Raw genomic sequence first — 15,565 nt, forward strand, 5'->3', positions numbered from 1 at the left:
AAGACACAGGAATGCTTGGAAGTATCAATATCACTTATGTGAGAAATTAGGCAATGTTTAAGGAAGCGGACAGTTTGGCTACTATGTACAAATAGCATAAGGTAGAAAGAATTTGTTCGTATCTAGAGAGGATTTTGTCTTGAAAAATAAGTTCCAAACAGATTTAGTATTCTTGAGAGCATGTTCATTATGTGCGATATTCCTAGAACAAATATTAAATTAAAATCATGGAAAAGGAAATGTGAAGGGATGGGAATACCAATCCAAGACAATTTCTTGTACCTACACATTAAGTTTTGCAGATGAGTAAGTGGTAACAGCTCAAGATGAAGAAGATCTGTCCTATATGCTCCGGAAATTAGAAGAGGAATACACAAAAAATGGACTGGAAGTAAACCTACAAAAGACCGAATACTTAACAACAGAACAAGAACCAGTGAGAAAGTTGGAAATGGACGATGATAGGGAAATTAACGGCACTGAAAAATTCAAATACTTAGGATTTATACTATGGAAACCACCGAGCAAGAGATAACCAGCAGAGTATTCCCTACGTGCACAGACAAGGACATGTATTAAACAAATGAACAGGGTACTATGGGATAGAAAGATTACCAGAAATACAAAGAAGAGAATATATTTATAACACCTTGGTACATAGTATAATGACCTATGGTGCAGAGAATTGGGTAATAAACAAACTAAACTGGTCCAAAATTATTCTCCTTCTACGGCACTACAGCCCAAATTGAGCCTTGGCCTCCTTTATTTTTTGCCTCCACACTTGCTTGTCTGTGGCTGCTCTTCTCCATACACGGACTCCTAAAAGGGCTGGTGCGTCGCTATTTACTATGTCTTCCCAGCGCTTTCTTGACTTTCCAACCGGTCTCTTTCCCTGCATTCTAGCATTCAGTGCTCTTTTTGGTAGCCTATCCTCTCCCATTCTTATCACATGTCCGGCACATTTCAATCTTTGTATTCTAATGAAGTCTGACAGGGGTGCTTCCTTATAAAGTTAATCAAGTTCGTTGTTGTATCGACTTCTGAAGATTGCGTTTTCACTCACAGGTCCTAGTATTCTCCTCAGTACTTTCCTTTCGAATGTGTTGAGTTTGTTTTTGGATGTTTCTTTCAGGACCCAGGCTTCACTGCCATAGCATGTTATTGGTCGAATTAAAGTTTTACAGATTCTCATCTTTGTATTTCGGTGGACACTTTTAGACCGAAATATATGGGAGAGGGCAAAATAAGCTCTGTTTGCCTGCGTTATTCTCTTCCGTATTTCTCCATCTTCTGATCCGTAGGCATATATTTCCACTCCCAGGTATGTAAACTTTCCAACCCTTTCAATGTCATCTTCATGTATAATGTTTTGTGGGACTATATAACAAATGAACAGGGTACTATGGGATAGAAAGATTACCAGAAATACAAAGAAGAGAATATAATATAACACCTTGGTACATAGTGTAATGACCTATGGAGCAGAGAATTGGGTAATAAACAAATGAAACAGGTCCAAAATTACAGCAACTGAAATGGAGATTATGAGAAGAAGCTGCAGAGTGACAAGAATAGATCGCATTAGAAATGAGGAGATAAAACGAAGAATGGCAGTAGAACAAGGCATTCTCAGCTACATCGAAGAAAAACGTTTAATTTGGTATGGACGTGGGAGAAGATCAGATCGTACAAGGTGGATATCAAAGATTTCGGATTGGAACCCAATAATAGTCTAAGAGCTAGTGAACCCTCCGACTAACGGTCTTCCTGTAAGGCTAGAAATTTGTATAGTGATAATTCATAACACACCAAAAACCATGACCTGGCAGGCATCAGCCCTGCACGTGTATTTCCCAGGTGAATCGAAAAGTGCATACTTTAGGGGTAAAATAACCTTTCTCCTGTAATGTTTAAGTTTAAGTATGTGTTTGAGTAAGGCATTTAGAAGAAATGTGTACGATGACAGGAAATTCTGAACAGCATAAGACCTTGCTAATATATACCTAAGGTACAGTCGGAAAAATAAAAGAATACCCATGAACGAACATATAAAACACGCAGTATTTTCCTGTCACCATGTCACACAAAAATTGGCCAGCGAAAGTACATGTAATAATTATTGTTACATGTACTTGCACTGGACAATTTCCTTTGTGATACGGTGACAGGAAAATACAGCGTGTTTTATATGTTCGTTCATGGGTATTCTTTCATTTTTCCGACTGTAGGTATATATTCTTTAAACATCGGTTGATGAAATCCCGAAGAGTTTTTTGCAATACAATATCGAAAACCCCTTTGTTTTTTAATTGCTAATCAAGCGAGCGCGACACTGTAGTATAAGTGAGGACATTTGAATTTTCATAAATTCATTATCTCGAGAATGGGCAAATTTGAAGAGAAATTCTCAGACAGGTCGATTTTTATTTTTAAATTAGGACTTTTTGGCATATATATAATACTAGTGACGTCATCCATCTGGGCATGATGACGTAATCGATGATTTTTTAAATGAGAGTAGGGGTTGTGTGATAGCTCATTTGAAAGGTTATTTAATTCTCTATTCAGTAATATAAACAATAACATAATTATTTATACAGGGTGTACAAAAAAGTTTTGTTTATTAAATTAATTTACACAAAAAGAAGAATTTTTTTGCATACCCTGTATAAATAATTATGTTAACGTTTATATTACTGAATAGAGAATTAAATAACCTTTCAAATGAGCTATCCCACGACCTCTACTCTCATTTAAAAAATCATCGATTACTTCATCACGCCCAGATGGATGACGTCACTAGTATTATATATATTATGCCAAAAAGTCCTAATTTAAAAATAAAATTCGACCTGTCTGAGGATTTCTCTTCAAATTTGCCCATTCTCGAGATAATGAATTTAAGCAAACTCAAACGTCCTCACTTATACTACAGTGTCGCGCCCGCTTAATTAGCAATTAAAAAACAAAGGAGTTTTCGATATTGTATTGCAAAAAAATCTTCGGTATTTCATCAATCGATGTTTAAAGAATATCTACCTACCTTGGCAATATTGAAAGTTTCAGTTAAATGTCCGATTCAGGGTTAAAAATGGCCGATTTCGCAATTTTTAATCGCGTATATGTCAAAAACTATTAACCTAAGAGAAAAGTCACTAAAGACCTTTTCTGTTTGGAATGATTCAAAAAATCTAAAAAAACTTTGTTCGATGCAAAAAAAGTAATTTTAGGAAAAACCCCTAATCTTTCCCCTCGCCTGGCAAGGTCTTATGCTGTTCAGAATTGCCTGTCATCGTAAACATTTCTTCTAAATGACTTACTCAAACACATACTTAAATTTAAACCTTACAGGAGAAAGTTTATTTTACCCCTAAACTATGCACTTTTCGATTCACCTGGTAGATACACGTGCAGGGCTATTGCCTGTCAGGTCATGGTTTTTAGCCTTGGTATGCTATGAATTATCACTATACAAATTTCTAGTCTTACAGGAACGTTAGTCGGAGGGTTCACTAGCTCTTAGACTATGAGAAAGAGAAGAAGAACCCAGAAGATCATGGAGGGATGAAGTGGACAAGGTGATGGACAGACGAGACCTTAGAGACGGAGAATGGCAGAACAGAAACGACTGGAGACATTGGTTGAAAGAAGGAAAGCGACGACAGCTGTAAAAATCCTTATATAGGTAGATAGAGAGTAACTTTCACCCACAAATTATTCAACAATTTGAAATAGATGTAAGTTTTTTACCATTGAGTAAATCACTTGAAAAAGTACATTAACTCTTAAAAATTATAAATCTGTTGGTAACTGAATTGTACTTTTATTATACCAGAAAAAAATTCTTTAGTTACATATTCCTAATAACAGCAAATATCCTTGAGAGTAAAACAGACTCCTTGAGAAGCCCTACTGAATACCAACTATTCATAGCAACAAAATAGAACTTTCCAAAGTGCTACCTTTTGTTAGTATCTATGCAGAGCTATGAAACATAAAAAAGAAGATAGAAATAAGCTTAAAGCATTCAAGATGTCAGTGTATAAACAGAAAATGCAAACCGAATTAACAGAATCTGAAAAAATGAAATATGAAGTGCCACAAGTTCTCATAACTCCTCAAAAACTAAATCATCAAATTTAGGAAAGAGAAAAGTTATCTCCATCCCTATCCTTGCCACCAAGTATAGAAATAGTATATACATGAACAGCTTATTTCAGAAAGGGATCTAAGTCAGTTTATTGTTATTTTTTGTTAAGAGTGGATTTATTCACTATGATAGTAGATACATCGTTTATGATAGAAAGGGACCCGATTCATTCTATTATAATAGAGAAATCATCTGGCATACTTTTCGTTTACTACAGAAGAGGACTTCAAATCCAGACAGTTTTTGCAAATTTTCGAAAGTTAATTAACATGACTCGAGTCCCTTTCTGAAACAAGCTGTTCACATTACTATACAGCATTGCTATATTACTCATTAAACAAATTCTCCTACTGTGCCTTCTAAGGTTTGCATGGCTAAAATATTTCATAGAGCAGGTACTAAATGTAGATGACCTCTACATTTTCCAAGAAATTTAGTATTACAATTACAATAAACGCAAGAAAATTTACTAATGGATAATGAGTTACAGGCTCCTATTACTATTTATTTTGTGTGTACCAAATAAGAACTGTAACTGTAACAAATACGAAGTTGCACACCTAATGTACATGCAACAAGCTGATTATATTTTTAAATACAGGAATATCACATGAATTACATATGACTTATCAAAAGGAGGTTAAAACTTAAAATATAAAGAATATATTTTCATTGGAAACTTTAATCCCAGCCCAGCCCAGTCTTTTTGAAGAATTATAAATTTTCTTTGTAGATACTTAGATAACCTGTGATTTGAGCCCAAAAATATTCCAAGTACATTACCAAATTAGTTGAAACTAGACAATAACTATTTAAAATACATATTACAGCATTCAAGACTGAATAAAAAGCTGCAAGGAATCCAAAAATGTGAAATTTTAATGTGAAGATGTAACCAAAACTAGTGACGTAAATCCTCCATGTTTTTTTTTATTTATAAGGCCAGTTATCATTAAAACCTACACTGATATCTATAAAAACACAAGGTGTTGTTTTAATTAATAAAAGTTACACAAAAATAAAAGTCTTTTTCTCCTTCAATGTGATGACTGCGGATTAATAAAAGTTAAAAGGCTAAAAACCCAAAGCTAAAATAGACTTAGAATACTATTGTAAAGGTTAAAAATGTGGCTGTTTAAATGACCTTTGTTAAGATAACTAACAAAATTTAGGTTAGAAAGAGAATTTTCTTATTATACTGTTTATTTAACTATTTAATAAAGAACAAAAAGAGCTACATCCGATCCAGAAAAACCACAAGGAGAGCCCCTGAGACAATTTTCAAATTATTTACATGTACCTCACATACAACTGCAATGTGACGATTATACAGGATGTCCCCGAAAATAGTGTGTTCCTTAAAGGTATATGTAGAAGGCACCATGGAGAGCAAAAAAGTCTTATAACAATTTTTTCTAAATTCGACCGTTTGGCCAAAAAATCAAAATATTTGGCCAAAAATTTTGGAATGCAAATTGAAATCTGACAACTATGTATACAAAAATCTAAAGCTAGACAATCTTAATTCAAAAATACTTGGAGCATGGGCCTTTAGTATTTACATTAAACCCTGTCTTCCTCCTCAACAAACAAACAAATTCTTGTTTTGTTTGATTTTCAAACATGGGGTGGTATACTTATTTTGCAGGTGTCTACCTTTCTGACCTACATTTTTGGTGTCAATAACCTAAGTCACAAACAGTTCTTGTACAGTGATGCCAGATTATTTAATTTTATGAAAATAAAAGTTCGCTTATATATGGAGAACAATGTAATATTTTTTTTGGAAACGGTTAACTTTAGAAAAAAATATTATGGGACTTGTTTGTTCTACATTGTGTATTATATCCATACCTTAAAGGAACGCACTATTTTCGGGGACACCCTGTATATCATACATGGTTGTTCATGGTTATGGAATGTTAAGCAAAGACACAGGAATGCTGGGAAGTATGGATATCAATTATGTTAGAAATTAGACAATCTTTAAGGAAGTGGACAGTTTGGCTACTACAAATAGCACAAGGTAGAAAGGATTTGATCCTCTGTAAAGAGGTTTTTGACTTGGAGAATAAGTGCCACACAGATTTAGTATTCTTGACAGCAATTTTCACCAATAAATTATTCAATGATTTAGTGACTTTATCAATAAATAAGAGAAGTATCAAAATTAAAGGAATCTCATCTGCAGTAACTTGCTGAAGAGTATTATTTGAAATATGTAGATGGAAGTTTTTGACCATTGGCTACCTAAATCAGTTGAAAGAGTACCTTGCGATGATTTTAAGATACTGAAAAAAATTGTTTTATTACATATTCCTAATAAGAGTAAAATATGATGATTATGAAGACAAGTAAACAATAAAATAGAATCCTTGAGACAACCCACTGAATACTATTCATAGCAACAACATAGAATTTTCCAAAGTGCTGCTACATTTTGTTAGTATTTATGTAGATCTATGAAATATCAAAAAGAGGATAGAAGTAAGCTTAAAGCATTCACAAAATGTGAATGTATAAAGAGATAATGCAAACCAAATTAGCAGAATCTGAAAAAATGTTACCTATATGAAGTGCCACAAGTTCACATAACTTGTGAACTTGTCATCAAAAACTTATTCATCAAACTTGGAAAAGAGAAGAGTTTTCCCCATCCCTATCCTAGTCGCCAAATGTAGAAAATTGTATAATACATACATAAAAAATCTTGCTATATTACTCATTAAACAAATTCTTCTACTGTGCATGTGCATTCTAAGGTTTGCATGCCTAAAATATTTCATAAAGCAGGTACTAAAGGTAGATGACCTCTACAATACATTTTCCAAGAAATTTAGTATTACGATTACTATAAATTCAAGAAAATTTAATAGATAATGAGTTACAGGCTCCTATTACTATTTACTACAGCCTTTTTGATGGAGAATTATCAATTTTCTTTGAAGATATATAACCTGTGATTTGAGCCCAAAAATAATCAAATACAATACCAAATCAGTTGAAACTAGATAAATAACTAATTGAGATACATATTACAGCATTCAAGAGTACATAAAAAGCTACAATAAATCCAAAAATGTGGAATTTTAACCTGAAGATGTAACCAAAACTAATGACGTAAATCCTCCATGTTTTTTTTTATGTAAAAGGCCAGTTATCAGTTAAAACCTACTTTGCTATCCTATAAAAACACGAGGTGTTGTTTGGAATTCATAAAAGTTAAAAAGCTAGCCACCCAAAGCTAAAATAGACTTAGAATACTGTTTTAAAGGTTAAAAATGTGACTGTTTAAATGACCTTTGTTTAAGAAAACTGTAATAAAAATTACCGTGCATAAAGAATTTTCGTATTCTATTATTTTTTAAACTATTTAATAAAGAACAAAAACAGCTATAGTTTATCCAGAAAAACCACAAGGGGAGCCCCTAAGACAATTTTCAAATTTAAATGAACCACACATACACCTGCAATGTGGCGGTTATATATCAAGCATTTTAAATGTTTGCTAATTTACTATTAAATCAAATTTACCTTTAATGTATTGCTGAAAGTTCACTTTTAAGGAAAAACTAAAACCACGAATTTTTTCCAATGTGTACGATCCACCTAACCAAGCTCATGCAACAGGATGTACCTACTCTATGTATGTACTATATTTCTTTTGATCAGTATTATTCTTTACCAAAGCAGCTTATTTAAGAATCTGGCACATTTTTAAAAGTTGTCTCTTAGAAAACTTCTTTTCCCTATAATGGATTTTGACACCAGAGGCTATACAGAAATTTTTACCTATATGATTGTTCATGGTGATCACATATTGGACAAAGACACAGGAATGCTTGGAAGTATCAACATTACTTATGCGAGAAGTTAGACAATAGTTAAAGGGGTGCCCAGTTTGAAGGGCCAGCAATAATGGGCCTGCAATGGATGCACTGCAGGAAACGCTTCTGGCGCCCCTGTTTTTGGAGGTGCCAGAATGATCTTTACTCCTGTTGGTGTTATACAAAATACTAATTTAAAAAAACTTAAGGGGGCGTCTATGCTAGTTTTGCAGGCAGGCGCCTTATACCCTAGCACCAGGACTGCCAGTTTGGCAATACAAATAGCACAAGGTAGAAAATAAACCAAATGGATTTGTTCTTGTGTAGAAAGGTTCTGTCTCGAAAAATAAGTTCCCAAAAAATTTCATATTCCAGACAGCAACTTTCACCAATTATTCAACAATTTAGTGAGTTTATTAATAAATAAGGGAAGTATCAAAATCGAAGCAGTTTCAACTGCAGTACTTAACTTGCTGAAGAGTATTATTTGAAATAGATGGACATGTTTTACCATTGGGTACATCAGTTGAAAAAGTACCTTAACTCTTAAGGTACTAGTACACTTTAGAAGACCAAAAATAATCATTTTTTTCAAGAATTTTTTTCTCAGAACCCTTATTAGAAATGAACATAAAGTTTTTTTCATATTAATATATAACTCTTAGAGAGTACAAAAAATATATATTTTTTCATTTATGCACGTACACTAATATTGCAGAGGGCGCAAAAGTCGAGGCCTCGAAAAATGATGGCGGACAGTTAATCTCAGGATTGGGATATCTGAAACAAAAAAATCGTACTGCATTTGAAAAAGGAAGGTTTTTTACGTGACAATTTACCACAATTTCATCAAAAAATAAAAAATAATTATTTTTTGACCATGAAAAACTGAAGAAAAACGGGTCATTTTTTCACAAAATTTTTTCAAATTTCCGTAAAATCTTTTCTTTGCGGAATTTTTCACTAACGGTGGTAAATTCTCACGTAAGAAACCTTCCTTTTTCAAATGCCGTATGATTTTTTTGTTTCAGAGATCCCAATCATGAGATTAACTGTCCGCCATCGGAACTACTTTTTTTCGAGGCCTCGATTTTGGCGCCCTCTACAACATTAGTGTACGTGCATAAATGAAAAAAGATATATTTTTTGTATTCTCCAAGAGTCAGATATTAATATGTAAAAAGTTTTGTTCATTTCTAATAAAGGTCCTGAGAAAAAAAAAATCTTGAAAAAATGCTTATTTTTGGTCTTCTAAAGTGTACTAGTACCTTAAAAAGTATAAACATATTGATAACTGATGATTTTACTATACTGAAACAAAATTCTTTAAATATTCCTAATTAAAATGAGCAAAATATGATGATTATGAAGACAAGTTAACAGTAAAGCATAATCCATGAGAAAACCCACTGAATACTATTCATAGCAACAAAATAGAACTTCCAAAAGTGCTACATTTTGTTAATATCTATGTAGAGCTATGAAACATAAAAAACAAGATAGAAATAAGCTTAAAGCATTAAAAATGTGAATGTATAACAGAAAATACAAACCGAATTCACATGATATGAAAAACTGCTGCATAAGTGTCACATGTTCACATAACTCATCAAAAATTTATTCATCAAACTTGGGAAAGAGACCAGTTTTCCCCATCCCTATCCAAGTCACCAAGTATAGAAAATATACATATAGTATAGGCACAGTATAAAGAGGGACAGTAGAACTACTCTCCGAAAAATTGGAAGTAAAATCTTTCAACATGCATGGCAACCGCGCAAGGTTCCCAGTCGCTAGACCACCACTCTTACATTGCTAGTCACGTAGAAACATAAGGGTTTTAACAGGGAAAACCCGCATCCACCACTGGTGAATTACCAATTACATACTGCCGGTATTACTTCTTGAGATCAAAGTGCCGACATAGAAGAGGTCTTACTGTCCCTCTTTATACTGTGGTATAGGTATACATAAGCAATCTTGCTATATTACTAATTACACAATTGTTTCTACTGTGTCTGTGCCTTCAAAGGTTTGCATGCCTAAAATATCTCATAGAGCTGGTAATAAAGGTAGATGACCTTTACAAAATACATTTTCCAGAAATTTAATAGTAAAATTACTATAAATGCAAGAAAATTTGCTAATAGATAATGAGTTACAGGCTCCTATTACTATTTATTTCGTATGTACCAAATAAGAACTGTAACTGTAACAAATAAAAAGTTGCACACCTAATGCACATGCAACAAGCTGATTACATTTTTAAATATAGGAATATCACATAAATTACATATAACTTATCAAAATGAAGTTAAAACCTTTAAATACAAAGAATATATTTATTTTTTTATTGAAAAATTTAATTCCAGCCCAGCCTTTTTGATGAAGAATTATAAATTTTCTTTGTAGATATAACCTGTGATTTGAGCCCAAAAATATTCAAATACATTACCAAATCAGTTAAAACTAGATGAATAACTAATTGAAATACATATTACACCCTTCAAGAATAAAGAAAAAGCTAGAATGAGTCCAAAAATGTGGAATTTTAACGTGAAGATGTAACCAAAACTAGTGACGTAAATCCTCCATGTTTTTTTAAAATTTAAAAGGCCAGTTATCAGTTAAAACCTACTTTGATATCTATAAAAACACAAGGTGTTGTTTGGAATTAATAGAAGTTAAAAGGCTAACCCCCCAAAGCTAAAATAGGCTTAGAATACTATTGTAAAGGTTAAAAATGTGGCTTTTTAGATGACCTTTGTTAAGATAACTGTAACAAAAATTACGGTAGAAAGGGAATTTTCTTATTCTATTATTTTTTAAACTACTTAATAAAGAACAAAAAGAGCTATTATCCATCCAGAAAAACCACAAGGGGAGCCTCTAAGACAATTTTCAAATTTAAATGTACCTCACATACACCTGCAATGTGGCGATTTTATATCAAGCATTTTAAATGTTTAAAAAGGCATTAATTAAATCAAATTTACCTTCAATATATTCCTTGAAGTTCACTTTTAAGGAAAAACTAAAACCGCGAATTTTTTCCTACGTGTACGATCCACCTAACCAAGCTCAAGCTACAGGACGTACTCTATATTGGCGCCATACAATATCCATTGTCCCGCCATAAAAAAATAAATGATTTGACAGGTTTCTATGTCCCAAAAATAGATGATTTACAAAAATTAAGTATTCTCATACTAATAAATGTAATATTATTCCTAATATTTCTTTTAATATATTATTTAACACACATTTTACAAATGATGTAGTTTGATAGGATGCTAAAGTATTTTCGATCACAATAATAAAATTAAATGCATAAATTGTGATTTATATTAAATTTCTAATAATATTTATCGTATTTTTTAATACTTTTATAAAACTTACCCACATTCCACTCACAAATCTATTATTTAATTAATATAACGTTCATTGTTTTGATTTAACACCATATGATAAAACCCAGCTGACATTTGTTACGAAACTTATGTTGTTGATACATGTTGCGTTGGTAACACTGTCGAGAGCGCGTAAATTTGACAAGCCATTGTTGTCAAGTTTATTGCGCTGTTGTTGGCAGGTTTTTGCTCCAATCTCTGTTTGGTGCATGTTTAGTGCAGGTTTGGTGCATATTTGGTGGCGACTATTCATATTAATCGTTAAATATCATTCTCATCCTATCACTTTAATTCTAAAAATCTTACTGACATGATGTAGAACCCAGGCATTTAGAACAAATTAGACCGGAATAAATCGATTTTTAAATATAGCACATATCAAAACTTGCAACTTTTTGCATTGTGTTCAGGATGACGTCAGGAAAAAAGTATACAATACTAGAAAAATGGGTGGAAATGCATCTAAAAGTGCATGAAGTGCATAAACATATCAATATCAGTACATTAGGGGCCAGATTTTGTTACTTGCGTATGTGTATGGGGTCGCTAGCCGCTGAATACGCCGAACCCCAGAGCACCAGTGCCTAGGGTTACCGGGGTTACCTACTGCTTAAGACACGTCATCTGGAATTTCGGTTTCGCCATTTTGATGTGCAAACAGATTACTACGGGGTTCTTGGGGTCGCTGAACATGAATACGCCATTAAAACGGACACAGCTAAGGCACGTCATCTTCTGAAATTTCCAGGGTTTTCGAATTCATGCAAATAGGTTACCCGGAGGTTTTTGGTGCTGAACACGAGTACGCAATCACAAGCGATCGCTGGAGCAACTGGTGTCCTGAATAACTGCTTAAAGCACGTCATCTCTGGAGTTTCGAGGAATTTTTTATATTTTATTTTGTGTGCTAACTTATAAACTATTGTTTTTTTTTTAATTACTTATTTAGTGCTGTTTATTTAACTTTAGTAAATTTCGAAATGCCAAGACTATCAAAGATAGCCAAATATAAAAGGAAAAAGGCGGTATATAGCAGCAACCTTAAGTATTATTATTGCTGCAGCCAGTCTTTTATAGTTGCTAATTTAGAACGCCGAGATCGGAGATGGTGGGTAAGACCTTGGTTGAACAAGAAGAGGGGTTAATATATCTTTAACAGAAGAATTTATCCAAATAGATGATGAAAAATGCTCTAATTCTCTACCGGAAAAACGTGAAACACTTTCTACCAAATTCCCCTAGCCTTGCATGAAAACTTACAAAGAAAATGGCACCAAACTGATTATCGCGCAATTGCAAGAAGAAGTTGAAGGCAATAAAAGATTTTTTAAAGTAAAAACATTTATTTATTTTTATAGAAATTTAGCCAATCGGCCCTCCCTTTTAACGATGTTGTATCACCCGTTGTGTGCAGGCGACCGGAGATGAATCAAAATTCAGTATTTTCTACCTGCATAGACCTGTTGGCCGGACCGTGTGTTGAGTCTATGGTTCGGCTGTGCAGGTTTTGACTTGCTTATCGCGTCAGTCGTCTGTCGTTTTTAGCTTTTGTTCTAGTTGTTGGTCGATATTGCTGTTGATGTCTCTTGGAACGTAACTGCCCAATATTTCAATTTTTGGCCCAGATATTCAGGTTCACGTATCGGGTATCGCGATCTGTTAAAATTGTTATCACTCGTTTCTTTTGTTTGGACGTCTAAAAAAATGTTTCAAACAAGAAATGTAGCTGAGATAATTGTGGACGAAAATGTTTATTAGCATTTTTTGTGTAGAACGAACCGTTCTCTCAGATAAAACGCTTGAAACGACCAGCGATTGTGAATGTCAGTTAAGCGCACGAACTCAATTTCTTAACTCTTCACCTTTAAATTTTTGACCGCCGAGTTGATACAAATTTTATTTAAAAAATTGAGTTTGCGTGCTTAAGGGGATGAAAGATTACGTTCTTGCTGAGGACCGAAATTCCCTGAAAACTTCTGTAATGTTTATTGTTTGTTATTTGTGGACGATCCAAGCGGAGAATTTACCATTATGTATTCTGTGATCCAAGTATTTTGTTGTTAAAGATGTTCAAAATTGTAAGCGTTCCATAGTAACAATATATATTATTAAAAAATCACTTTTCCTCTTTTCTCGAATGAGTAGATATTAGTTTTTTTGTACAGTATATAAATTATTACAATCACTGAATACATAATTAGTGAAAAAATTATCAGTAGTAATTGCACAAGAGCTCTAAAATTATTGAATTTTTCCCGAGTGACACTTTGACAGTTTTAATTTCACGAGCCGAAGGCGAGCGAAATTATGTCAAAAGTGTCACGAGGGCAAAAATTCTGTATTAATTTTAGAGATCGAGTGCAATTTGTTGCGATTATTTCATGAATAAAACTGTTCAAGACCAAAATTTTATTGTAATTTATTTATGTAAGTACAAAGTAGTACAATTATACACACAGTTGTTATAAATATTTTACGGTTGAAAGTCATCACTTTTATAATTTTTAAAACATTAATTGTCATTAATGTCACTGAATGTATTTTTTCGTAGCAACGAAGGGCATCTGACGTAATATACTTGACGACGGGAAATTATCAAAAATTATCAATTTAATTTAGATTTCTGTAGCTTTCTATTGGTCAGAATCTCCTATGAATGAAATAATCATATTTTATTAACTGAATTAATAATTTGCAATTATACAAGTACCTAAATAACAGTTATCCAAGAACATTCAAAAGCCATCTCTTTAAAGTTAATGATGACATTGTCAAGTAGTAATGTTTACATATGCATACCAGTGAGAATTGTACTACACGTAATTTGTCGTGTAAAGACAGAAAAAGTAGTACCGTAAAATATTTGCCAATTATGTACCGATGACCTTAACTGACATTCAAAATTGCCGGTCGCTTCAAGCGTTGTTTCTGAGCGAACGGTTTGTTCTACACAAAAAGTGCTAATAAAAATTTTTGCTTAAAAGTACCTCAGCTACATTTCTTGTTTTAAACATTTTTTCTACGGCGTACAAACAAAAGGAACGTCGAATGTTCATCCAAACGTTCAATCTTGTTGGATATCTTCCTCGTGATCTTCGGCTTTCTACCATTTCTTGGATAATAAGTCTTTCCATGTTTTCTATCTGCTCTCATTGAACAATAAAGGCATGTACATATATGAAATTATTAATATAATTTTAGAGCTTGTGGACTGTATGAGGTTTGCTGGTTTAAGTAGAATTAAGAGAGGGTTATGATAAACAGATAATATTAGAAGTTCACAAGTCCCGCTTAGTCACAGATCGCGAACATATATATCGTTTCACACGCGGATAAAACTGGTTCGCGAGTTTTAATTGTTTTTAACGGATTATCGTCTTATTTTTCAGATAATATGTGTTGCCAAACGAAAGCTAACACACGAGAGAGATAACTGGTCACAATGTTCGTTTTAGCCCAAAAGGGAAAGGCTCACGTATTTTGCCTTGAAGCGAAGAAGGCAGTGGTTAAAAACTGTCGCCAACGTCCGTGGTCCACAAGTAATAGAGGCAGGAGTTCGCCCTCAGCCGATGATAATCAAATGAGACTATACGCACTTCCGTTCCCTTTGCAAATCAACACTGTCAACAGAAGAAGAGATTGATAAATATATAGATTGATATCTGATAGAGAGTAGCACTAAATAGAGACTGAGATAGCATCGCGCATTGGCTCGTCTCAGCAATAATTGTCTGTATGGGTAGGGATGAAATTAAGTGGTAGGATATTCCCATTAAAAACATTAGATATGCGGATGACACTGTCATCTTAGCCGAAAATGTTAAAGATCTTTAGAGACTGGTGAACAGAATAGCGATATATAGCCAAGAATATGGTCTAACAATGAACCTCAAGAAGACAAAATTTATGAGAATATCTACAACTCAAACAGTGGCGAAGCGTCCATGTTACCACTGTTACCATTGGTAACAGTTACAAATCTTGCAAATAAATATTTTATGACTACTACGAAATAATTCCATTTATATTTTTTTACCAACAGAAATACTTGTTAATAGTACCTAATTCAGTAAATAGCCAACTAGACGCACGAAAATATTGGCGAGATATGTGAATCCATGGCACGTTATCATATGCTGTTACCAATACTGGCACTGGTAACGGTAACGCAGGAG

General features: G+C 33.3%; 1 protein-coding gene across 2 annotated transcripts in view; it reads right to left on the reverse strand.

Annotated features, from left to right (window-relative positions):
* Positions 1-11,470, reverse strand: part of LOC114339334 (G1/S-specific cyclin-E1) — a 30,771-nt gene extending 19,301 nt beyond the window's left edge. The window contains exon 1 of one of the 2 annotated variants that reach the window (XM_028289975.2): positions 11,380-11,470. The gene's annotated coding sequence lies outside the window, so the exon portion shown is untranslated. Of the gene's footprint in view, positions 1-10,976; positions 11,107-11,379 lie in introns of those variants that run through there. The other variant, XM_028289969.2, reaches the window with a different exon arrangement.
* Between the last annotated feature and the right edge of the window lie 4,095 nt (positions 11,471-15,565).

This window comes from Diabrotica virgifera, chromosome 5, assembly GCF_917563875.1.
Source record: "Diabrotica virgifera virgifera chromosome 5, PGI_DIABVI_V3a".
NCBI lineage: Eukaryota > Metazoa > Arthropoda > Insecta > Coleoptera > Chrysomelidae > Diabrotica > Diabrotica virgifera.